The following is a 24,980-nucleotide window of genomic DNA, read 5'->3' on the forward strand; positions in this document are numbered from 1 at the left end:
CCATATTTTTCCCAGCCATCAATTTTAATATTATGCCCTATATTTTGTGCCCATTTGGTAATATAATCTTTTACCACTTCATCTTCCATCTTAATTTCTAGTAACACTTCATACATTTTAAAAATCAATTTGTCATCTGTTTCTAATAGCATTTTATCCAGGGGTATTTGCTCTATATAAAAACCTTCCTTTTTATCTTTTACAAATTTAGATTCCAATTGTATTCTAGCTCACCAATCAATATATATGTCTTGTTTTTCTAACTCATCTTTTGTTTTTAATTCACAATTTCCTTTTAGTAATCCTTTGTATCTGAGTAATCTGTTTACGGACATAAGGTTGGGTTGGGGGGTCACTCTTTCCATGAAGGATGAGGTTCGCAGCTTGGATGTTCTTTTGGACCCATTACTGTCAATGACATCTCAGATAGCATCTGTGGTCCGATCTACTTATTTCCACCTAAAGCAGATCATCCAGCTACTTTGACACCGGGTCCCTCACCATGCTGGGCCATGCACTGGTAATTAGACTACTGTAATGCCCTCTACGTGGGCCTGCCCTTGGGACTGCTATGGAGAGTGCAAGGGGTCCAGAATGCGGTGGCCAGACTTCTGAGTGGGGTTAGAAAATACCAACATATCTCCTCCACCCTGGTCACCTTACACTGGCTACCTGCTTGCTTCTGTACCAGTTTCAAGGTGATGGTACTAACCTATAAGGCCCTAAACAGTTTGGGACCTCGATATCTGGCTGAGCGCCTCCTTCCAGTTAGGTCTGCCCGTCCTATAAGATTGTCACAGGCAGGGCAGCTGGGAGTTCTGACCCCAAGAGAGGCCCAGAAAACAACCACTAGAAATTAGGCCTTCTCGGTGGTTGTGGTTGTTTATTTATTTATTTATTTTTGGACTTATATACCGCCCCATAGTGCGGGCGGTTTACAATTTCATTATACAGGCTACACATTTTACCGACCTCGGAAGGATGGAAGGCTGAGTCAACCTTGAGCCGGCTACTTGGGATTTGAACCCCAGGTCGTGAGCACAGTTTTAGCTGCAGTACAGCGTTTTAACCACTGCGCCACAAGGCTCAGTGTTGTTGTTTTGTCGTTTAGCCGTGTCCGACTCTTTGTGACCCCATGGACCAGAGCATGCCAAGCCCTCCTGTCTTCCACTGCCTCCTGGAGTTGAGTCAAATTCATGTTAGTCGCTTCGATGACACTGTCCAACCATCTCGTCCTCTGTCGTCCCCTTCTCCTCTTGCCTTCACACTTTCCCAACATCAGGGTCTTCTCCAGGGAGGCTTCTCTTCTCATGAGATTCTCGGTGGTAGCGCCACAAATATGGAACTCTCTTCCCCCTGAAGTCCGCTTGGCCCCTTCACTGGGCACATTCAAAAAGCTACTAAAAACCTGGCTATTTAGACAGGCTTTCCCTGAACAAACCATACTCTGATGCCATAGTGTCCAGTAATATAACTTCTAGCATACTGCCATGCTCCATGTTTTTATTTTTCTGTGCTTTTAATTGTATTTATTGTATTATAATTTTACCCTCACTTCATCTTGATTTTCATCCCATGTATTAATCTTGCTATTTGCTATTTTATTACTCTGGTTTTTTTCGTTATTTGTTGTAAACAGCCCAGAGTGGCCTTGGCTGCCAGATGGGCGGTATATAACGAACGAACGAACGAACGAACGAACGAACGAACGAACGAACGAACGAACGAACGAACGAACGAACGAACTAACTAACTAACTAACTAACTAACTAACTAACTAACTAACTAACTAACTAACTAACTAACTAACTAACTAACTAACTAACTAACTAACTACTGTGTTGATATTTAACAGATATTTAGGTTTTTTGTTAAAACTTGTATCTGTCATATAATACCAGTCAATGTTTTTATAATTTTGACTAAGCCTGGGGTTTTTGAACAAAATCAACAACAATAATAATGTAATTTTAAATTGAGCCTTTGGTCACTGCATCAAAGAAAGAAGTTGAGTACTAGATACTCCATGAAATCCTGATTCTTTTGCTCCGCTGATACAATCTGTGTCTGCACACTTTCTACAGTCTGACTAAATGAAATGGGCTTATATCGAATCAGACAACTGCACTGTCCTGTCTTGTATTATGTAACATGGCAGAAGCTGTCCAGCGTTTCAGCCTGAATACTCTATTTTTCCGTGTATAAGATGACACTTTTTACTAAAATAGAGTAAACATTGAGGGTCATCTTATACATGGAAGCAAGCAGAACTGCTGCCATGCAGAGCCCTCTCTGTGGGCACGTGAGCCATGGTGATGTTGCTGCCTATTCCAGCTCTATGAAGAAACAGCTGCACCTAAGTTAGTGCATAGCCACCCACACCGTCATTTGGTGTCAAGTGGCTTGTGGTGTGTGTGTGTGGGGGGGCTTCCTGAACCATACAAATTAATTGAAGCAAAGCCTATTGCTGGACATCCTGATGACAGCTTCATCTCTGCTTGGCAGTAGCAATTGTGGCACTCAAGTTACCCAGTAATAAGCAAAAATTCTATCTGAAATACATTTACATCGAAAGAGGAGGGCAGGGGGAGGGCATATTGGTTTTGAATTGGTGTTTAAACAGACACTATGTAATGATGAAGGACATGGTGACGCTGTGGGCTAAACCGCAGAAGCCTGTGCTGCAGGGTCATAAGACCAGCAGTCATAAGATTGAATCCACACGACGGAGTGAGCTCCCGTGGCTTTGCCCCACCAACGTAGCAGTTCGAAAGCATGCAAATGCGAGTAGATAAATAGGTACCACCTCGGTGGGAAGGTAAAACAGCATTCCCTAGTCACGCTGGCCATGCGACAACGGAACCTGTCTTCGGACAAGCGCTGGCTCTACGGCTTGAAAACGGGATGAGCACTGCCCCTTAGAGTCGGACACAACTGGACTAAAAATGTCAAGGGGAACCTTTATCTTTTACCTTTACCATGTAATGATGCTACGCAAAAAACATTGGTTACATTTCTTTTTTGAAGTTGTGCATGATAGGATGGGATTTTTAATGCCTCCTTTCCACTTGCTCCTGTTCTGGCTTTGGAGAGAAGGAAAGAGCTGCAAGGTGTTTTGATAACCCCATTTCTCAACCTCTTCATCAAAAATGCTTTTGTTCCCCCCTCCCATCCCGCATAAGAGCATCTTCTCACCTTACCCGTTTCGTTTAGCTTATTTTGTGACTCTTTGTTGGGCTGGGCAATGTGGGACTTTGGGTATGGAGAGAAGCAGAGAAGTCAAAAAATCTTACTGGCTGGATAGCTCAGTCATTTAGGCATCTGGTTGGAAGTTTGATTCCCCACTGGACCTCTTTGACAGTGGCTGGACTGGATGATCCATAGGGTCCCTTCCAGCTGTACAGTTCTAAGATGGGAATAGTAAACCACTGCTGACTATTCTCTATTTGGAAAACCTTGAAAAGGGTCTCCATCAGTCAGAATTGACTTGGCAGCACATGATTATTATTATTAGACAGTAGCTGCAGGATATGTAGTTAAATTGCAGTTCCTTTAGGGGATCCCTAGGCACCATGCTGATTCTGTAGCTAGAAAGAGTGCCCCCTTTAGAGGAAAAGACTGCCAGTTTATTCTAAAATGAACATGCCTCAAGCCATATTTAGTAAATAAGCTTGCTTTTGTTTTGTCATTCCTTAATTGGGAGGCAGCACTGCTTCGTCTGCATGCCTGATGTCTCAGGTATCGAGGACTGAAACATCTGCATTGTTTGAAGGAATAACATTGTGCGAGGAGGCAATGTTTACCTGCCTTAAGAGCGCTTGGATTATTTGAGACTGAAAGCTTGAAGAATCCATTGGAGATACAATGATGTTAGGTTTCCACTGAGAGGATGTAGGGTCACTTGTCAATCTCTCTCTCTTCATCTCTGTAGACAAAGGACCATTCCCGGGCTAGACAGAAGGAGAAGCATCCAGAAACATGGCAAATGTCATATCAGAAAGACAGGTCTTGTCACTCCAATATCTAACCAGGACGATTTTGGACTTTTCCAGGTAAGCCTTGGAAGACTCAAAAGTCTGCATTTTTGAAGGACATTTTAGTATTATCCAAATCTTATTTTTGAATTTTGCTCATAGATAGCACAGCTGTGCTTTTTCTTCTTCTGAGGAATTTCAGGCTGAGAGATGGTGACTAGCTTGAGGTGACCCAGTAACATTCATAATCGGTAGGGTGCTAAGCCTGAAGTTCCTATGTTCAGTCCAATATTCCAATTTGATCACACATGTTTTCTGAGTTAGATCAATTCCTGAATCAAACACCATGTTTTAAATATGTGTAGGCATTTGTTACTTAACTGGAATACGGACATGAGCGTAAGATAGTGTATGTAGGTTTCCTCTCCACTTTACCTCCAAAACAACGGTCCTGTGAGGCGGGTCATGCTGAGCAAAAGGGACTTGCCCTTTTTTCATCTTGTTGGAGAAGGGGGACGCAGCTGAACACAGAGCTTCATAACTACAGTAGGATTTTGAATTTGGCTTTACCAATCCCAGTCCACCACTCTAACTACATTTTAATTTTACTTCGAATGAGCGCATTTCAAAATCATGTTTCTAACAGTTTTTCGGTATGTAACCATCCGTCTTATGGTTTAGTTCACCAGGTTTGACCTTCAAACAGTCATACAAAAGATAGATAATGTTTACATGATGTTTGTAAAACCTAAAACATTCATATAAATTGATTTTTTCTGACTCAGGATGTTGGGATAGATGTGTTTCTGAGATAAAAGGTGTGTTCTTATGCAGAGGAGAATTTTCTCTGGAATTACATTTTTAAGGTACTCATTTCCTTTCCTGGATGTTAACAGATGTTTGATTCTTGGCTAATGGAGTGTGGTTTGAAATCTAAAATGATCACTGCTCTTGGTTATATATTCATGCATTCATTCATTCATTAAACATCTACACTACTCATCTAGTGGCAGGTTACTACTCTTTTTTTGCATAAAACTTGTTTCTTTTTAAAATCTATAATTCAGAAACTTTTATTATTGCTGCATGGGAGTGTGGCAATCAATATCGTGTAGTAGAGCAAATCAACATTCCAGAAGACAACTCTGAAAATAGGAGCATTCCAAACAAAAACTTTTAACATTGAATCTGGAATTTGGAACAACACTAAACCTGGCACAGATGTAGCAGACAGTCTGCTCCTGCTGTGTGCCATATTCCGGGATGTTTGGGAAAATGATTTTTGAGTTATGATTCTTAAAAAGTAAAACTATTTTACTCTCCTGTGCAAACACAAGAGACCTGTTTTCTCTGCAGATTTAAAACAGATCAAATAAATTAAAAAGATTAATCTTGCTTATCTTGAAAGAGAATGGTTGGTGCCATCTGAATTTTTTTGTCTGGAAGGAATCCAAATCTCAAGGGTTGGAATATTGAGCCTGAAAAAAGGCCTTTCAAAAGTGTGAAACTGTGTCTTTCTTACAAATTGTCTTACCAGCATGAAATATCTCAAAGTTAGAAACTTTGTTGCAATTTATGAGCCAGTCAGGATATAATTAACTGACTCTCAGGGGGAGAAATTTGCAACGTCTTCCTGGCAAAACAGGCATTAAAAGAGAATTCTGTTTCTGGTTGTAAAAATATTTGACTAGAAAATAAAGATTCAAAAACTCACTCATTTAAGCTGTGAAATTACTGGTTTTTGTCATCTTGTCACTATACAATTGTTTGGCAATTAAGGGGGAAAAAACTCCAAAGATCCTATGTGCCATCAGGTCACTTCCGATGTGTGGTGATTATATGAGTTAATGGTCTCCAGAATGTCATAGCATTAATAGCTCGGCTCAGATCTTGCAAACCAACAAGATCTCATGTTAGGTTGTTCTTTATTACTATTGCCCTTCTTAGCAACATTGTCTTTTCCATTAAGTTCTGTTCACTTCTTGCAAACAGATCTTGAGACAGTCTGCCTCATGTTAGGCTTTCTTTTTTTTCCTACTGCCTCACCCACTTTTCCCAGCAGTATATATTATAGGCACAGAATAGGCTCAGGTTGCTCATTTTTGCTCTAGTGAGAGTTCAGGCTTGACTTTCCACTATTCTGTCTTTGGTATCTCTATGGCTCTTCTCCAACAATACATTTCAAATGAATTGATCTTTGTCCTTGTTTTCCTTCACTGAATTTCTTTCACATAGTATAGATGATTTTGAACTTGGTTTCCAGTGACATTCTTTGCTAACTCCAACCTCTTCCTTTTTTGTTTGTAATGTATGTATATTTAAACTTCCATTTTAAAAAAGGAAGGAAATTGAATTCTTTAGAAAACCTCAGGTTCATGAATGTGAGATATTGTGCTTTCTATATCCCTGATTCAAAGTACTAGGAAATGACTTGTTATTGCTGCACAACATCATGTTCACATTGCCAACAGAAAAAGGGATACCAAACTTTACATAGCAAAGGGCAGTGTTGACAACACCAATTGTAGCAGTCAAGATGGTCTACAGGATACCCTCTTGTGCTCACTACCATTTACACTTTTTTGAAAAATAGCCCTGACAAATATTTTGTGTTTGGTTGAGAAGTGGTTAATTGCTGAAAAAAGGAACCAGCTTCTAGGATTCTCCCTTGTGTGATGTCACTTTGTGAATGGTAGTGACTACAGCTGGACTACAGCTCACAGTAGGACTGGACTACAGCTCAGGGGATTCAGGAAGTTGTAGAGTTGTCATCTAGAAAAGCAAATGTTCCCCAAGTTAGCCATTGCATTTTGTAGGTTCTAACTTCCAGACGGTTGAAAATGATGATGTTTCTGCAGAAGCAGTTCAGTTTCAGACTGTAAGAATCAGATGGTGGAAAGACCTTTCTTCTTGTGGTGGCTGAGGGTGGAATGAGATACTAGCGGAAGGGTGCTCAAACCCTTTCCTCTCCTCCCTTGTCAACAACCTTATTACCTTGAATGCCTTCTTGAATCGTTGTTTTTCCCCCTCACCATACTGGCACCCAATGTGCCTCATAGATATATGTCTTGTATAAAGTTGCCTGGTTGCCATGCCAACTGCACCTGCTGTTCCAGAGTTAGCTCAAACTATATCTATATCTATCTATATATGAATGAGAAATTTTCATGCTTTAAATTCTTTTTTACTTGATTATATTACCCCCGTTCTTCTCAAGCACTCAGTGATGCCAGCACACACATCAGAAGCCTCTATGAGTTTCCAAAATATGAAAGTTTAATATCCAGGACCCAGCTGTCAAACGGCTAGCTGAGAGTGTTCAAAATGAATAGTAAATCAGGTTACTATATTTTCTAGTTTTTAATCAACTTTTTATATTTTGCAGGTTTCCTTGGGTTGATTCCGGTGGAATTAACAGTGGTCGACATTCAGTCCCTAGATTCACAAAGCCAGAGGTAACCTTTGAAAGGCAAAACAGGGCTCACTTTGTAGGACTAGGATAAGAAAAGAAGAAAGCTGGCAACTGGAAGATGGGGAAGGGGGAGGTTTCTGAGGTTCTTTTGTGCTCGCTTATGTGCTGCTGAACTTATGCTTGGTGGGTACATTTCTGCATGAGAGCAAACAAGATGTGGTACTAATTGCAAGAATATACTTAATGCAGAGAGGATATTTAAAAAAAACATAAATAGCTGCTGCAGGGAAGATGAGCAACAACAAAGCAATAGGTAGTGGAGAGGGAATAAATGACTTTCCCCCATTGCAGTGGTGTTAATGGAAATTGCCGCCTGGAAGCTATTATTTGCAGGAGAAGGGAAGCTTCCAGTTTTGCCCGTGGAGGCTTCCCCCTGATGCATAGAGTGTTTCCAAGTAGGCAGTTCTCATAATACCAGTGCAGAGGTGCAAATGTTAAACTCTCACCTTCCCCCACATATGGGCATGTTGCTCCTGCATTACTTTTCAGAGGCTGTCAGCAGGATTTCTGTTCACCTGTGAATTCCTTAGAATCAACATTCCATCCAGTCTGGCCCTTAAAAAGGACAAGTCAACAGTATTCTCTTGTAGTAAGGAACTGTGGCCTGGAAAGGCTGAACTCTCTCACTACAGGGGTGATATAGCACTGCCTTCTGTCTGTGAAGTCAAGTTAGATGGGGATGCCTTGGTAACATATTTACAATACTGTACAGTGTTCATAGAGATGTAAATAAAGATTGTGAAGTACAGCATTCCTAGAACTGGGGGTTGGAGGCAGTATTTATTTAATTATTTAGTAAATTTATTTGTTTCCACCTCAGCGGTTTTGCCAGTTAACCCCATATGTCTGTCACTCTTGACTGTGAAAGCTCACAAATTAAAGTATGTCCTTCTGGACCACTGGTTCAGTTGCTTCGTTTTTCTGGATGCCAGCAAAGGTTTGGGCTGCTCTAAAGCTTAAGGCAGAGTCCTTTCATGCCACCAAAGTCTGCAAGGCAGGACCTCGGCAAAATGGGCTCAACAGGGAAGAGAGCAAGCCAGAAGCAAAGGACTACACATAAGGACAGAGGACAAAGATATTCCAGTTCTGAACTACAACCCCCAGAATCCCCAGACAGCACATATGCCATATTGTCTGATGGCTTCTGGCAGTTCTAGTCCAAAGAAGGAACATTTCCAACCTCTGCACAGGTCACATCTCCTTTTAATGTAGAATTCAGAATTGGGGCATTCAGTCTCTTAAAGTCTCCCCCTTCCCAGATGCAGTTAATTGACCAGGGTATCCTTTCCCATTTTTTTTTCATCCATTCAAAAGCTGTTTGGAACTGTGCTTGTATACTTCTGGATAACAGCAAATAGTACTAATATAAGAAGCTCTTATTTCTGGCCAATTAATTCACCAAAGTTACAGAATAATGCATTTTTATTAAGCATAATGTGTGGGCAGTACATTAAGCACAATCTGTGGGCAGCACTGGCAACTTGTTTTTCTTTTCTTTTTTATCCATACTAAATCTATAAACAAACTACAGCATCCTTCCTTCCTTCCTTCCTTCCTTCCTTCCTTCCTTCCTTCCTTCCTTCCTTCCTTCCTTCCTTCCTTCCTTCCTTCCAATACCCATCGACAGGAAGAAAATGAGTATTAGTGTCGTCATGCAAGCCCTTCCTTCCTTCCTTCCTTCCTTCCTTCCTTCCTTCCTTCCTTCCTTCCTTCCTTCCTTCCTTCCTTCCTTCCTTCCTTCCTTCAATGTATATGAACCTAAGCAGGACCAACTGCTTTGAAGTCCTGCTAAAATTTCTGAGTGGCAGGTACTTGTGACCTGCTGCCTCTAGTCTGAACTAACTTAGCCTGATGGGGAAATAATGTCTCAGCTCTTTTCCTCTTTTCCTCCATTCTTTCTCCCAACAGTACAGTTCCTAAAGTTGAGCAACAGCTGCAGCCGAGTGCCCAGTTTGGCTCAAATAGGTGGACAAGAAGCCTATAATTAGGACTGGGTGTACCCTGCAATAAAGAGGCTGTGGCCAAGTAGCCCCATGTGCAGTGCCAAAAAAAGTTGAACCCCGTGACCTGTCTCAATTACGTCAATTTAAAATCTGCATAGTTTTCTTTACTTTCTGTACTGTTTTGCACAATGTCTTCTGTGATTTGCTAGCCACGAGAAGGAGCCGAAAGGATTTGACACTGTGAAGCTGCACCCCCATGACTACCGAAAATCAAACTCAGACACTTCACCCATTCCCACTGCCCTCAGGCTTTCAAAGCCCATCTTCACAGCCAGATGGACTGACAACTGTTTCCATTTTGTTTCATAAGAGCTGCTCTTCTTAGGGAAACTGGACTGAGTGTCAGTCAGTGCAAGGGCAACTCATGGTGCAGAACATGAGGAGCCTCACCCCAAAATTTCCAAGAGGACGTGCTCTAGTCACGAGTTGTCTGTAATTCTGTATTTTTCTGACATGCCCCAAAGAATCAGACATTCCTACAGTCCTGGTTGTACAATCCATGGTTTTGTATCTGATGTGTTTTAAATGATTTTACACTTCAAAGCAGTCCAAACACACTCCAGAAGTACAAAACGCTTCACTCTGCCTGCTAACTAGAGAAGGAAAGACATCCAGCCACAGAGGTAACTGTGGCTCATGCTTTCATTACTCTGCTGTCGCCAGTACAAGGTGGTGGCCCCTCTGACATTTCCTACATTAAAGCAGAAACACCTTGGAAGGAAAATCTACTCTCAGGACTGCCTCCTATATTGTTATTCACTTTTAAGTTAGATATGATTTACAGGAACTCTAATAGGTCTGGCTTTTAAGGTAAGTGAGATAGTTAAGGAGTGGTTTTACCAGTGCTGCCACCCCCTTCATTAGTTTCCATGATAGATCAGGGATTTGCACCAAGCTCTCCAGAGTCATATACATACATATTGCTGTCATACATGTGCTTTCTGAGAACTGACTTATAGTGATCCTAATAAGGTAAGTGGGATATTTAAGGAATAATTTTACAAGTTCCACAGCCCCAGTGAATTTTCATGGCTGAGAAGGGATTTGAACCCAGGTCTTTTGAGCCCTAGTCCATTACTCTGTTCATGATACCACACTGGGTATACACATTAGCAAATTTTTTAAAAATGTAAATCTTATGTAAAGCCACTCTTACTCAAAGGATGCAGCAGGATGATGGTCTTATCACTTCAGCTCGCCTTCTTTACTTTTGGTTTTCAAGGCATGCAATTTGAAAAGGCAAAATTGGCATGGAGTGTCGCCCTGGGATTGCCAGCTCTTCAATCAGCCTCTGTAGCCGTGCCTGTAACACCGGATTGTTACAGGCACACATTCTACAGGACTGTAGAATTTACAGAAACAGAGCAAAGCTCTTGCTGACCCAAATCCTTCTCTGTCTATCTGTCTATTAGACCAGTATCTCTAATTTCTCCCACCAAAAATGGATTGACCATTAGGATTGCAGAAAAATAAAATTAAAAGACAAGCTCACATGTTAAAATGCGGTTTAAGACACAGTGAAGAACATATCAGATCTTTAAAAAGAATAATACAACATACACACAGCAATCTCCACCACTCAACAAAAACCAAAAACCAAACCTTTTGTACTGGCTATCAGGCTAACACCTCCCGTTAAAGCTGCAAACACTTTATAGGTATTTTTTTCTGGTCACATGGCAATTATAACTGAACATAATATATTTTTTATTTATTTTTATTTTATTAGACTTATATATTGTCCATCTAGAACATGTCTACTTTGGGCAGTTTACACAAAACACGAAAAATCACCTTCTCTGCTCTTAGGGCAGGAACGGAGAACATGTTGGGGTCTAAATGTTGCCATACTGCAGATCCCATCATCCCTCCCCCCACTGGTTATACTGGGGAGGGATGATGGGAGTGGCATTTCATCAACATCTGGAAAATACATTTCTCTCACAGAGTGTTTTCCCTTCCAAGACCAAGCCTGCATGTCAGCCATACATGGGTCTCCTTCATCTCCTCAGACTTATTCTGGCTGTCGTTCTGGTTCTTCTCTACTATTCCACTGGTCCTCTCCCGACTTGCCTGTTCTTAGACAAATTATTGCATCACGTTATTATGCGCTATTGGCCTTAAAAAAAAAAATCCTTGGGCAGGTGCGATGAGGAGGGGAAGACCGGTTGCCTATACAGTATAGGTTTCTGCCCTTTGGTGTGGTATTAAGTATGAAGGTCAAACACAGCTGACAGCACTTTCATGATAATACAAATGTGGGACTTGTGAGGAAAAGAATATGAAAAGGCTAACCTTTTGGATGATTAAAAATATGCAGATTTGGCAGGGCCCTTATTTATCTAAAAGTGATGGCTGTGAGCATGTGCAAAGCAGATAAGTCTCAACTGGGTAGTACGAGACTTTTGCCTGCAGATGCAATAGAAAGCAAGAGGCAAAAACCTGCACATTGAAGCTCTTGGAAGACTTTGTGGAAAAAGGCTTGGGCTCTAAGATAATATATGTTAGGCCTCAAGAATGAACTGATCTTATTTTACAGATTTGGGCTGCAATTCTGCCCACATTTACCTGAGAGTAAGTCCAAATGAACTTCATGGGTTTTGCTACTGAGTGTAAGACTGCCCCTTGAGCCATTCTCATAGTTTTGATGTCAGAACATTTCTTAACCCTCCCCACAACATAGGAATGATATTCATTCCTTCATTCCTTCATTCATATGTTCGTCTGCACTCTCTCTTTTATATATATATATATGTGTGTGTATGTATCTCAACCTCATAAAGTTTATTGCAGATGCTCCCAATTATGTTGGTCTTCACCTCACATCACCCCAGCCTTTTGGGGTGGGTGATTTAAGGCTTTGTAGCTCAGCACATTTGGAGGAATGCAATTGAATTAGAGTACTTTATAGCAGTGGCTTCCAACCTTGGGTAACCCAGATGTTCTTGGGCTGCAACTCCCAGAAATCCTGGCCAGCACAGCCTGTGGTGAAGGCTTCCAGGAGTTTTAGTCCAAGAACATCTGGGGGGCCAAGGTTTGGAAGCACTGCTTCATAATATTTCCATCTGCTTAGGAACAAGGGGCATTAGGTTGTTCAACTTCTCAACACCTTCACCAATCTACAATTTTCTAGAACTCTTTGAAAGTTACAATGACAGCCAAACTGTGTAAAACCCATATATGGTTCTAATCCAGATTTGGCCCCAATACTGCTGCTTCTGAAACATTGTCACAGAGATCAGAAATACAAGAAATGAGCTTTGTCTTCATTTCCCTAAACCAAAAGAGCCCTGAAGAAGCCCGTTGATTTAGGGGAACGATGTCTCCTACTGCAGAGGATGGACAGACACACATATAATCTTCTTCCTTGGCATCAATGGGAAGTGTTACTCATTTCAGCTGTTCTGTATGCCAGCCATATCCTAAGCGAGGAGACAATTATTACGGGAGGAAAAGAGCCCCTTTGGGCTCTTGGCAGAAAAAAAATATGCAGTCTGTCTATTGACTCAAAACAAAAGAAGAAACAGATGCTACTCATAGGGAAGCAGCTAGAATTCATATCAGGGTGACAGACAAATGCAGAATGGGGGGGGGAGTGACAAGCATTTGAGTGACCAATTTTTAAAATTATTATATCCTTATTGTTATTGCTGTTGTTAATGTTTTGCAGCATTAAGCATGCTGGGGAGCATTAGTGATGCAATACAATTTGGACCGACTTATCCTTTGCGCTACACCAGACCCAAAGGGATTTGGAAATTATGCACATTCAGAGCTTGGATAATGGGAAAGGAGTTATATTAGTGGCTGTGAAAATAGTTCTTTGAGCTGCATCTTGAGAGTACTGGGTGGCCATGGGTATGATTTTATGTACATCAATTACTTCTTTCTTTTAAAAAAGCACTCACATTTTCTGGTTGTGTTCTTAATCTAGAGCTGTGCTACAGCAATAATCTCGACTGGTGGCAGGTAGTGGAAAGGATATCAGGGGAGATTAGATGTGAACTAAAAAGAGAGCCCCCCCCCCCATCCCGGTGGTCTTAGAGCTACAGCATTAGGACCAGTAGTACTGGCACAAAAGTAAGAGATCAGCATCCGAGCAGCAGTAGCATGAAAAGAGAAAATGCTGGGTAGCTAATATCTTCATGAAGTACCCATATCATCCCATTTGCTGTATCTTTTGCTGATGTGGGGCGGGGGAAAGAAAGTCATGGATGTGTCTTCTGCTTCCTGGGAAGAACAGATCCATTCCCTGTTTCATGTCCTTTTCCTGTGTAAATTCATGAGCCTATTCCATCATGATGGCTGAGAGATTCTGGGAGTTGTGATCTAAAAGGATTTTAACTATTCCAAGTTCTGACTCTACCCGAATCCTGCATGAGCGTGCATTTTCTAAAATCAAACCAAACCAAAAATACCTGTACAGTAGTTTTTATATAAATATGCATTTATATACCTGGCTTCTTCACAAATTGTGCATTTCGAAATGCACACTAACACTTTTTAATTTATCTAAAAGTAGGCATTTTTAAATGAGCATTTTGTCCTAAACAACACATTCTCAAATGCATTTTGGTTCACTTTTTGGCATCGCAAAAGGCACGGGAGTGTGAAATTGGAGGGATAATGATGTTTTGATCAGCACAATCATCCAAGAGCCGTAGATTCAGTCATCTCACATCCCAAGGCCACAACAAGAGCATTCATTGCTCAGCCATCCTAACCCCAGCAGAGGGAGGTGGGGGAAAGCCTGGAGGAATCCCCAGGAAGTAGCCAGGGGACAGACAATAATTTCCATGTGCATCTGGAAAGCCTGTAAAAGAAAGCAAACTCTACATTTATTGTCCACCAGTCCTTCTATTGGATTCAGGTGCTGGGCTCAAGGGGAGAACTGATGTGCTGACCGCTCTGAACCTTCACACCAGCAGCTGGAAAGGAATTAGTTAAGCAGTGAAATGCCCCTTCTCCCTCCCCTTCCACAGCTTTTACCTCTGAAACTTCAGCAGGTCTTGCCCAAGCCAAGCTTTGCACTAGTGATGGCTAGAAATGTGCTGTACTGAGATTATGTGTGCTTGGTCTTTACAGAATCCATCAGAAGTGGTGTAGTGCAGTGGTCCCCAACCTTGGGCCTCCAGATGTTCTTGAACTTCAACTCCCAGAAATCCTGGCCAGCAGAGGTGGTATGAAGGCTTCTGGGAGTTGTAGTCCAAGAGGCCCAAGGCTGGGGACCACTGGTGTAGTGGAGCCAAGGTTCACAGGGTCAAAGCCCAGAGACCTTCTGAGTAGTTGGGCCATGACATCACTTGCCACCCACCTCAGGCTTCTCTGTTCCCTCTGGATTTAGCTATAATAAGAGAAAAATAGGTTTTCCCTCAAGAACAATATGTGTTTGGAAGCTATCCCTATTATAATAGAAAGGTTTTGAGAGCAGTTTTGCCTTGAAGGGATAATTAAGAGTCATTATTATACAAACGACCTGCACCTCAGCTATTCATATTACACTAATTCAGCAGCTTGTATGTTTTAATTCTCCTTATGGGACTGGGTGACTATGGGGACTGGCATGAGGAGTACCTGCACTTTCAGGCTTAACACTACACCACTGACAAACAGACTCTGCTTTCTAAAACACATTGTAAGCTTTATTTAAGTGAAGGATTTTACAGAATTCTCTCTGGCATCGGCTTCTATCTCCTTAAGCCAGATTCAATGGGCAGCATTCCTAAACTGTTCCTGGCTCCCTCCAGGAAGCACAGCCCCCTTGGAATGGAGCTGGTGCTTCTTCCATGTTGTTGCATTCCCCACCTCATGAAGAAATCGGAGGTTCTCAGGGTACCATTTCATACACATCTTACTGTGTTCCCAAGGAATAGTGGCAATCCAGCTAGCAAGTGGTTCTCTGGGTTCCTTGAGCTGTTTTGTCCTAGTGGCTGAAGGAGGACCATTCTGTTTGAGAAAACCTAGAGCAGCATGGTAGAGACATCTGGGCCAGTGTCTTTTACAGAACCCCTTTATCACCTTAGGGGACATGGTGGCACTGCAGGTTAAACCGCAGAAGCCTCTGTGGTGCAAGGTCAGAAGACCAGCAGTCATAAGATCGAATCCACATGAAGGAGTGAGCTCCCATTGCTTGTCCCAGCTCCCGTCAACCTAGCAGTTTGAAAGCATGTAAAATGTGAGTAAATAAATAGGTATCACCACGGTGGGAAGGTAACTGCATTCCATGTCTAGTCGCGCTGGCCACGTGACCATGAAAACTGTCTATGGACAAATGCTGGCTCTACGGCTTGGAAATGGGGATGAACACCACCCCCTAGAATCAGACACGGCTGGACTAAATGTCAAGGGGAACCTTTACCTTTACCTTATCACCTTTGGTCAAACACTACAAACTCTGTCTTACCAGAGGTGGTAGTGGGTCTTGTCTCAACTCCAGATTCCTGAAGTCTTTTCCAAAAGCCCTGACCAAGTTGGAACACTTCTGTCCTTGTCATGGATGCCTCTTTGCTTGCCCTCCTCCTCTGGGCTCAATCTACATGGCTGCTCAGGGGGAAGAGAGTAAAGCAAATGGACACCCATTGCAACTGCTACTGCTAATTCTCCCTCTCCCTCTCCCTCTCTCCTCTTGTCCCTGCTTCTGCATATTAGCTGAAATCCTGCTGTGCAATTATGCACAAGGCAAAAGCTTTAGTGCTGGATTATAACAAGTTAAGGAATCTCTGTAGAGATTATTTGTTGCTTGCTGAGTTGAATGACCAAGCATGCAAAGGATAACATTTATGAAGATTTCTTGAATTAGGTCAATTCACCACTAAAAGTTACATCTTTTGTGCAGCTGGGCAACAGGATTTCGTCCATTGAGTGTATACATCCTATTCTGTTCTGGCTCTTGAATGCCCTTTTAATGCCATGGCTCTATGCTAAGGAATTTTGGGATTTGTAGTTTCAGTGAAGTCATTAGAATTCTCTTCTTGCTGTCTTCCCATCTTCCTTGTTGCAGTTCAAGGGATGGCACTAGAGGCTTCTAGCATACAGTGGTGCCTCGCTAGACAGCTATGTAGCATGACAGTTTTTTCGCTAGACATTGGCTTTTTGCGATCACGATAGCAATTCGCAAAACAGTGATTCCTATGGGGGAATTTCGCTGGACAATGTTTGGTCCCTGCTTCGCAAACTGGTTTTCGCTAGACAACGATTTTGACAGCTCCCTCCGTGCTCGCAAACAGGTGTTTTCGGGACCTAAGCTTCGCAAGACAGGGATTTAAACAGCTGATCGGCGGTTCGCAAAGCGGCTTTCCAATGGCCGATCTTCACTAGACAACGACGATTCTTCTCCATTAGAACGCATTAAACAGGTCTCAATGCATTCCAATAGGGAAATGCTTTTCGCTAGACAATGATTTCGCTAAACAGCAATTTCAGTGGAATGGATTATCATTGTCTAGCGAGGCACCACTGTACAATTCACAGAATTCTTTGGCTGGCAAAGGGGTCTTCTGGGATTTATAGTCCAGAAAAGTATCTTTCCCAAGCTGTGGTTTAGGCTGGATTCATTGCACATTTAGGAGTTAGTAAGAGACAGCAGATATGGCTCGTACCTCCCAAGTTGGACTTTCCCGATAACATCTGGAGAGTTTCCACCAGTTTCCCAGTCTTGGAAGCCAGTGGCATCACTGTAGGATGCATTCAGTGCTCCAGAATCTGGAAGTGGGGAAGCTATTTTCTCTCTCCAGTCTTCATTTTGGAATCAAACTCTGAAGGGAAAGCTGTAAACGAATGATTTCACAGGAACGGAGACTACCTTCTGTAGAAGGTATACCTGCAAATATACAGCTACACAACGTGACTAGCTAGTGTCCTGGGGAAATTAGAGAACTGCTTTCAAGTCATACCTTTTTCTTTAGGAAATACAGAACCACCGTGGAATGCTTTAAATCATGTATAGTCAGTATTGCCCAAATCCAGCAAGCTGTACCGGCTTGGCTAATCCAGGTCTCTTGACAGGCGCTATCAGAAAACCCTGCACTTTTCTGTTGCTGGGAAAATTAATACGGAAATGACCCTGAGACCAGCAACAACAATGGGGGCAGGCTGAGGCAATCACAAAGCGCATCTGACACTAATGGGGAAGCGATAGGAGGAATTTAGGGGCACATAGGCAAGAAACTTTTGCATGCTTTCCTGGAGTGGAGAAAGATCAAAAAGGTAAAATTAAGGTGGAGGAAAGCTTTCAAACCCTCATTATTTAAAAGCCTTTTCCCCCCAGCAATGCAACAGCCGTTTCTATGGAGATGGGACCAAACCACTCTCTACAGAGAGAGAGAGACAGGGAGAACAGGAGAGGGAGAGGGAGACATAAGGAACGAGAGGGCTCTTCTTGAGGTTCCTGTTTCCACAGAAACGCACAACATTATTGCAGCAAATAAAGTTGGTGTAACACTCTTGAGCTAATTCAAGGCCAGCGTGTTTGAGAATGACAAACCTTCCAGCTTGGGGTATGGGGCCAACTGCATCAGGGTCTGAATTCTGCTGAATAAGGAATGGCCAAGCCTTCCCATAACAGCCTGTGAAATTACCTTTAAGTGCTCCATATGAATGGATTTAGGGAGAGAGGGGCAGAAACTACAGAGAAAGAGCCCTTGTAATTGTAAGATACATGTGAAGCGTGCTGATCAAGTCTGCTCTGTGAGTATCTTCCCTCTGTGAAAAGTATGCCATGTGGTTTTTTTCCCCCCTCCGCAGAGTTGTGTCCCCATTTTTAAAGCCTATGTGGTTCAAAATTGAACAAATGAGATTGGAGCAGGGATTGAAAAGGTTCAATGTGCAGATGATTATGATGATTTAATTTTCATTGAGGATTTCAATAGATTCCTGGTTCAACAGAGGCTATATTTTGAAAGCATTTTTAATGACTACCCCCCGGGAGTCCCACTTACTCAGAGGAAACACCAACTCTAGGATTTTGGGGAGCTTTTGGTCAAGGGTCCCTTTTGTCTAGAACAGAGGTAATCCGTGACTTCTCTCGTGTTGTTTCTGACCTGCTGGAATGCTCAAGGATGAATGAGAATCAATGCTGGAAGAGCTCTCGGAAGTCATGTAGCAGAACCCACTGCCAACACAGGAAATCAGGGAAGGTCCATCACCTTCTTATTAGGAACCTCAAAGGAACGGGCCTCCTTCCCAGGCTGTCTGTTCCCCTGCTAGAAGAAGAACTCATTCTGTCATTCCATGCTTAATGAGTAATCCAAACGCTTTCTCTTGTCACTCGTACTGATAGGTTCAGTTCCTTCGCAACCTTTTAGATCAACAGAAAGCAAATTAGTTCCACCTTTTATTTGACATGCCTTCAAAGATTTGAATGCGACACAGCAGTGGGTCTCAGCAGGTGGTTCCTGGAATCCACCAGGTTCTCATGGCCTGATTAGCTATTCTGTTAAACTTCTGGAGAGCCAGGACCAAGCGGAAAGGTTCATAGCAAACTATGTCAATGTGAAACAGTGCTATCCTAACTCAAGGATTTGCCAGCTAATAGGGCTTTAGGATTAGGTACAAGCATCTTCTAATAGCAGAAATCCCCTTCTGCTGACAGAACCCTCTTCTGCTGACTGATCTAAGAGATCTGCCCACAATGCAAGAGAAACAGGGCCGGACTGGGACCAAAAATCGGCCCTGGCATTTAGAGCACACAGGCCCACCGGCTGTGGGGACACAGGCCCACCTGTTGTGGGCTCCATTCACGATATTGTGGCGCGCTGAAAGGGCGTTGCTGGTATAGTGGTATTGGTACATGCTTACGAGTTCTCCCTATCCCAATCATTGCCCTGGTTGTATAAATAACAAGGAGCATCAGGAAATCTAAACCTATAAAATCATCACGTTTAACAAAAAGTGTAATTAAAATTTAATGTTTAAATTTGTCAATGCTAGTGCTCTCTAAACAAAAAACACCAACAGTACAATGTGAGATCTTATAGCTATTTTAATGTATTGAAACATTAGACCATTAAACATAAGTGCAACAAAACGTTCAATGTGAACAAGACATAAGTAGCAGGCCCTCCTACATCAACACTTCCACCAGGAACAAAAGGCTCGGCTCAAGAACTTTCCACCTCGTTTATGATTTGAACATTTTAAATTTGAACCCTACTAATACTGGAAAGACTTAGGAATGATATGTTATCAAGGAATAAGAAGACTTTGCAGGGCTTCACTACTCTCTGCAACTCTGTTGATGATGGCATCCACATCAAGACTCATGAGGATTTCTTTTTCTGTAGCCATTAACATGAATGAATCCAAATGGTCCTGGGATACAGTATTCCTCAGTCGATTCTTGATGAACCTCAAGGTGGAGAAGCTTCTCTCACAAGCAACTTGAGTAAATGATAGAGTCAGTAGGAATTTGTAGGCTAGACCTATCACATTATAGGCATCTGTTAATAAATTGTAGCGCCGTAGAATTTGATAGCAACAAATGGCACAGTTCTTACATGTTGCACATGGCTTATTTAACAGCTCCATTTCATCAAATTGTTGACTTAGATCTTCCATGGGCGTTTCTCTTGACACCCTTACAGTGTATTCTTCTAGCGCTGATGTCTTCAATTTGTCCCAATGCAAAGCTAGACTAGTTAATTCACACCGCAAATTTTCAGCTGTGGCATTCTCATTCAATTTGATCAAGACTTTACTTAAATCTTCCATTGCAGATATATGAAGCCCTTGTTCTCTTATGTTTGAAAAGTTCCTAGGGTCTAGGCATGCATAGTCGGCATACAGTGTTTCACTAGCAAGAAAACGTCGAGTTATGCTCTCCGTGATTACATCAAGGATCATATTGTGTACTTGTATCTTATATGCCATGATGGCATCAGATATTACTTCATCTTGAGAACATTCACCAGCCATGCTTTTCTTCTTTCTTAACCTTTTATGAGGCAAGGTGGCCTGTACTTCAAGTTCACAATCTTCAAGTTCTTGTAGTTTGTCATTTGCCCATCTTATAAAGTCATCTGCACTGTTCTTAACCCCTTTAAAATCTCTGGCAAGCTTTTTGAGATTTTCCTGTGTCCCTGTGACCATGTGATGAGCTTGTAATACATCTAAGCCACTTGTTTGTAGATATTTTGACAACGGGGATGTCAGCTCAAAAATCCGAAGAAATATATGTGCTGTGAGAATGGTCTCATATTTAAGCAGTGATTCTACGTAAGTTTTTGCCTTTATTCATACTTCTGGCTTAGATCTTGAGTTTTCTTCAATCTTTGCCAATGTTACAATAAGGTCAACATATAAAGCCGAATCAGGTTGGGAAAATGATCCAAATATTTTTCTCAGTGCTGCATCTTTGGACCACCAGCGTGTTTCCCCAATCACAGAGAGTCTTCGATGGTGTGGGTCCTGACTGACATTTAGCCATACATTCATTCGTTGATAAGACTCACGAATAAAAACTCCAACATCATTTATTAGATTAAATAACGATGCACTTGGAATTACAACCTTTGTGGTGTCAGCCAGTACTAAATTGAGTACATGTGCATAACACCAAACATGAATTTGGCCTGGAGATTCTCTGGACAACCATGTAGAGAAGCCTTTATACTGTCCTTGCATGTTAGCTGCTCCATCGGTAGAACTACCAGTGCAATTTTTTATGTCAATTTTACATGACTGCAGAACTTGCCTTAGTAAGGTAAGAAAGTATTCACCTGATGAAGACTCACAATCGACCACTGCCAGGAGCTTCTCATGAATACAGTCTGTCACATAACGAACAATTACTGAGCACTGGTCTCTTGAAGTAATATCCTGAGTTGTGTCAATTTGCACTGAGAACATCCCAGCATCTCTAACACCGCTTGCCACTGCCTCTTGAATTAACTGTCGTATTCTTTCGACAACTTTATTTATTGTTGTTTTGGAGAGCAAAGTTACTAATGATCCTCTGCCCTTTCCACTTGAATGTGACTTCTTGCTTTTTGCTATGCAATTGTTGACATGTTCTTTAAGGCAGACATCATACTTGCTAAGAAGTAAGACCAACTCCCTTGGAATGCATGGGTCTGAACAGCATGGTTCATAAGGTTTTGGTTATACTGTACATGGATTTCCCATCTATCAAATGTCCCTGGTCACCCGTAACCCCATGAATTGGACAATGAAGGTGGCAAATTGGTCTACTTCCCCTCCAAAACACAACATCTCTAATTTAGCGTGTGTGTGTGTGTGTAGGACTCACTAGACATGGTACTGTATGGAAAGGATTGCCAACACTAAGGAAGAAAATGTTGATAAGAGAAAACTGCTCTGTGTGTGTGTGTGTGTGTGTGTGTGTGTGTGTGTGTGTGTGTGTGTGTGTGTGTGTGTGTGTGTGTGTGTGTGTGTGTGTGTGTGTGTGTGTGTGTGTGTGTGATTTATGCTTTATAGTCCAACACCCCTAATCCAAGTGTTGTTGAAGGGAGAAGTATATTATTAAAGATAAAGAACCATAAAGATGGAGATCAGAGGCCTTGAAGTTGCCCATCCACCTGGACACCAGACTCCTTCAGTGTACAGGTTACCTGGTCGCTGCCTTTACTGTTCAGCTGAAACATATAATCCTATTTGGATTGTAAAAATCATTTTGGTCCTTGGTATCTATCAACTCAGGCTATTTATTTACTTAGAAATACAGTATTATTAAATATTAGATTATTTTTTATTAAAAATGATTAATAAACATTTTCTCATTTTGCATCCTTACATATAAATGACAGGTGTCTTCATCCCTTCCCCTGCCCTCCTCCCAACCCCTGTTTTCACTCTTGTCAGCCCTGTCGGGGATGTTTGTATGTTATCTCTATTCAAATTTTAAACTGTTTTTTGCCTTCTTAAAAAGAAAAAAAAGATTGAGGAAAACACAGAATCACCCCGATGTCCTCTGATCATCGACTGGGAAAATGAAGGCTGTTTGAGGATACCCAGCCACGCAGAAATCACTGAAAAGTTGGAAGTCAGTTCTTACTCTCGGTTTCCTCTCTAAATCGAACTGACTGGGGAAGTGGTGATATCTGGGATGAGAGCCTGCATTGGCTTTGGGAGTCACTGTCTCCCGCCCAAGGTTAAACTTGCTGGGGTCGGGAAACGTGACCAGCTGTAGGACTACGTCTCGTCTTCATTTCCCCCTTTCATTTTCAAGTCCCAAGCGACGATAGGTCAAGGGGAAAGTTATACAAACTAGAGATGAAGGACCCACCACCACCTCCTCCTCTTGGGTTACCGGACGGGCAAATCTGAACCTCATCGCCCTTCAGACTCTCGCCCCCCTGTGTCGCCGCAGCGCAGGGAGGATCTCCTGGACGTGTGCGATTCATTCATTGCTTTGCTCATTCATTGAAAGGCGGCGGCGGATGGGGGAGTGAATGGTGTGGGGGAGCGGCGGAATCTGTCTTAAAGGGAAGGAGGGCGACGTGGGAAAGCGAGGTTGTGGAAGCCCGGAGGGAGTGAATACATTCGCTTTGCTCACCTCCGCACCCCCCAAGAAAAGAGGGGGCTGGGGATCCGGGGGATCCTTTCCAAGATAGGCAGCGGGTGTCACAGTGCACCATTGACAATTCTGCGCCCGCAAGAGTTAACTGCCGCCTACTGGTTAAGTTTGCATGTCAATAGAGAGCAGCAGCTCCTGCTGCTGCTTCTCTCCGGCTCAGGCTGACGCGCGGGAGCTCTTCATTGGCTGCCAATGACATCACTCCCTCCGCTGGTTAGCACACCAGGGACTCGAACCAAGGCCGACCAAATCACCCCCGAACGCGGCCCAGAGGCCAGCCCCTGGCCCCGCCCCCTCAGCCGCTCGCCGCCAATCATGGGCATGATGCAGCGCCTCTGCGCTGAGGCAGGAACCGGCCCTTCTGACCATTGGCCTTCTGGCATTTGCCAGAATTGCCAGATGGCCAGTCCGGCCCTGAAGAGAAAGATCTGTTGGCAGAAGAACTGAAAGCAAGGGGCAGAGAAAAGAGGTAGGTAAGAGAGAAACCCAGTTATGTCCGAATCAGCATTGCAACCAAGGGACACAGAGTCACAATGCCAGGATAAGGTTTGGCCGGGGGGGGGGAAGTAATAGCCTGTACAAATCTCCAACATCCCTAAGATGGAAATGGCTTGGATTCACCACAGCCTCCACTGGCCCTTGGCCATTTTGAGCAGTTTAGCATTGCACCTTAACAACAGAATCTTAACTCGAAGATAAACTGGTTGAAAAGGGTGAGGAATTAGGCACAGGTCCCTTTTGCTGGCAGGAATCAGTTTGGCTGACTGACATATCTTTCTACTGGCTTGTCCCAGAGATTGGGTAGTACAGGGACTGGCTAGCAGAACTGCTCTGCTAATTAGGATCAGCCTTCAGAACAACCCAAAAACAACTTGGAGAGGGGGCAGAGCAAGGAGTGTGTGGGATTAAAATTTCTCTAGTCTGGGACACAGCCACGATTCTGGCACAAAGTTAGACCAAACTGACACTCTTGGATAAGACAGTAGCAATTTGTATTCCACCATCCCTAGTAAGGAAGAAGTTTGGATCTACCATGGCTTCAGTGGTACCCTTTAGCTGTTTTGACCCATTAGGATTGCCCTGTTAGACACTTTCTAACATTTTGAATGATTTGCTATCTGGGTACAAGGATATCAAAGTGAGAAGACGGAGATACCTTTTCCTGACAGCCTAATTAGAAGGGGGCTAAGCTCTGAATTCCTGGGTACTAGCAGGGTGTCCCTTGCCACAAGGCTGTGGTGGATGATTGCAGGCAGAGTACGTGGTAAGATCCAGTGTGGTGTATTGGATCAAGTATCAGACTAGGGCTCAGGGAAACTGGGTTCAAATCCCCAGTTAGCTGGGGGGGGGGGGGAATGGTAAACTACTCATTGAGCATCTCACATTCAGGATGGAACTTTGAAGGAGGGAATGAATTACTAGTCCCATCGTTAGGCAGGAACATGATGGAACTGGGAGTCATCAGATTGTCAGGAGCAGCCTTCTTACCTCGATGTCATTCCTGTGCTGTTGCTTCATACCCCCTGAAAAGCACCCCACTCCATAAAGAGTGTATGGAGGCAGCTCCCATGGGAACTCATTTCCCCTGTGCACCCCTGGAAGTTGCAAGGAATCCGAGCAACTTTCTAAGGTGCAGCCGGGCACTTTTCAGAGAATGCAAAGAAGCAGCACGGGAACAGCATGGAGGTAAGAGGGCTGATGTAGCTCCTGCCATTTGTCGGCTCCTAGTCACATCATTCAGCCTGTCCCCCCCCCCCCCAATTCTTCATTTTTTCAAAAAATCCTATCTGTATCCCATATACCTTGAAAGTTGTATTATGGCTGCCATAAACTGGAAGCAACGTCATAGCACATAAAAACAATGGGGGTCTCTCATCAGTAAGCTATGGATGGAGTAGGATGGTGGGCGGAACACACTTGCAGAGTGAGGCCAATTTGTAATGTTTACTGGACATTTGTTTATTTACATAAAAGGTTTAGAAACTGTCTTTCAGGTTAAA

This window comes from Pogona vitticeps, chromosome 2 (genome assembly GCF_051106095.1).
Source record: "Pogona vitticeps strain Pit_001003342236 chromosome 2, PviZW2.1, whole genome shotgun sequence".
NCBI lineage: Eukaryota > Metazoa > Chordata > Lepidosauria > Squamata > Agamidae > Pogona > Pogona vitticeps.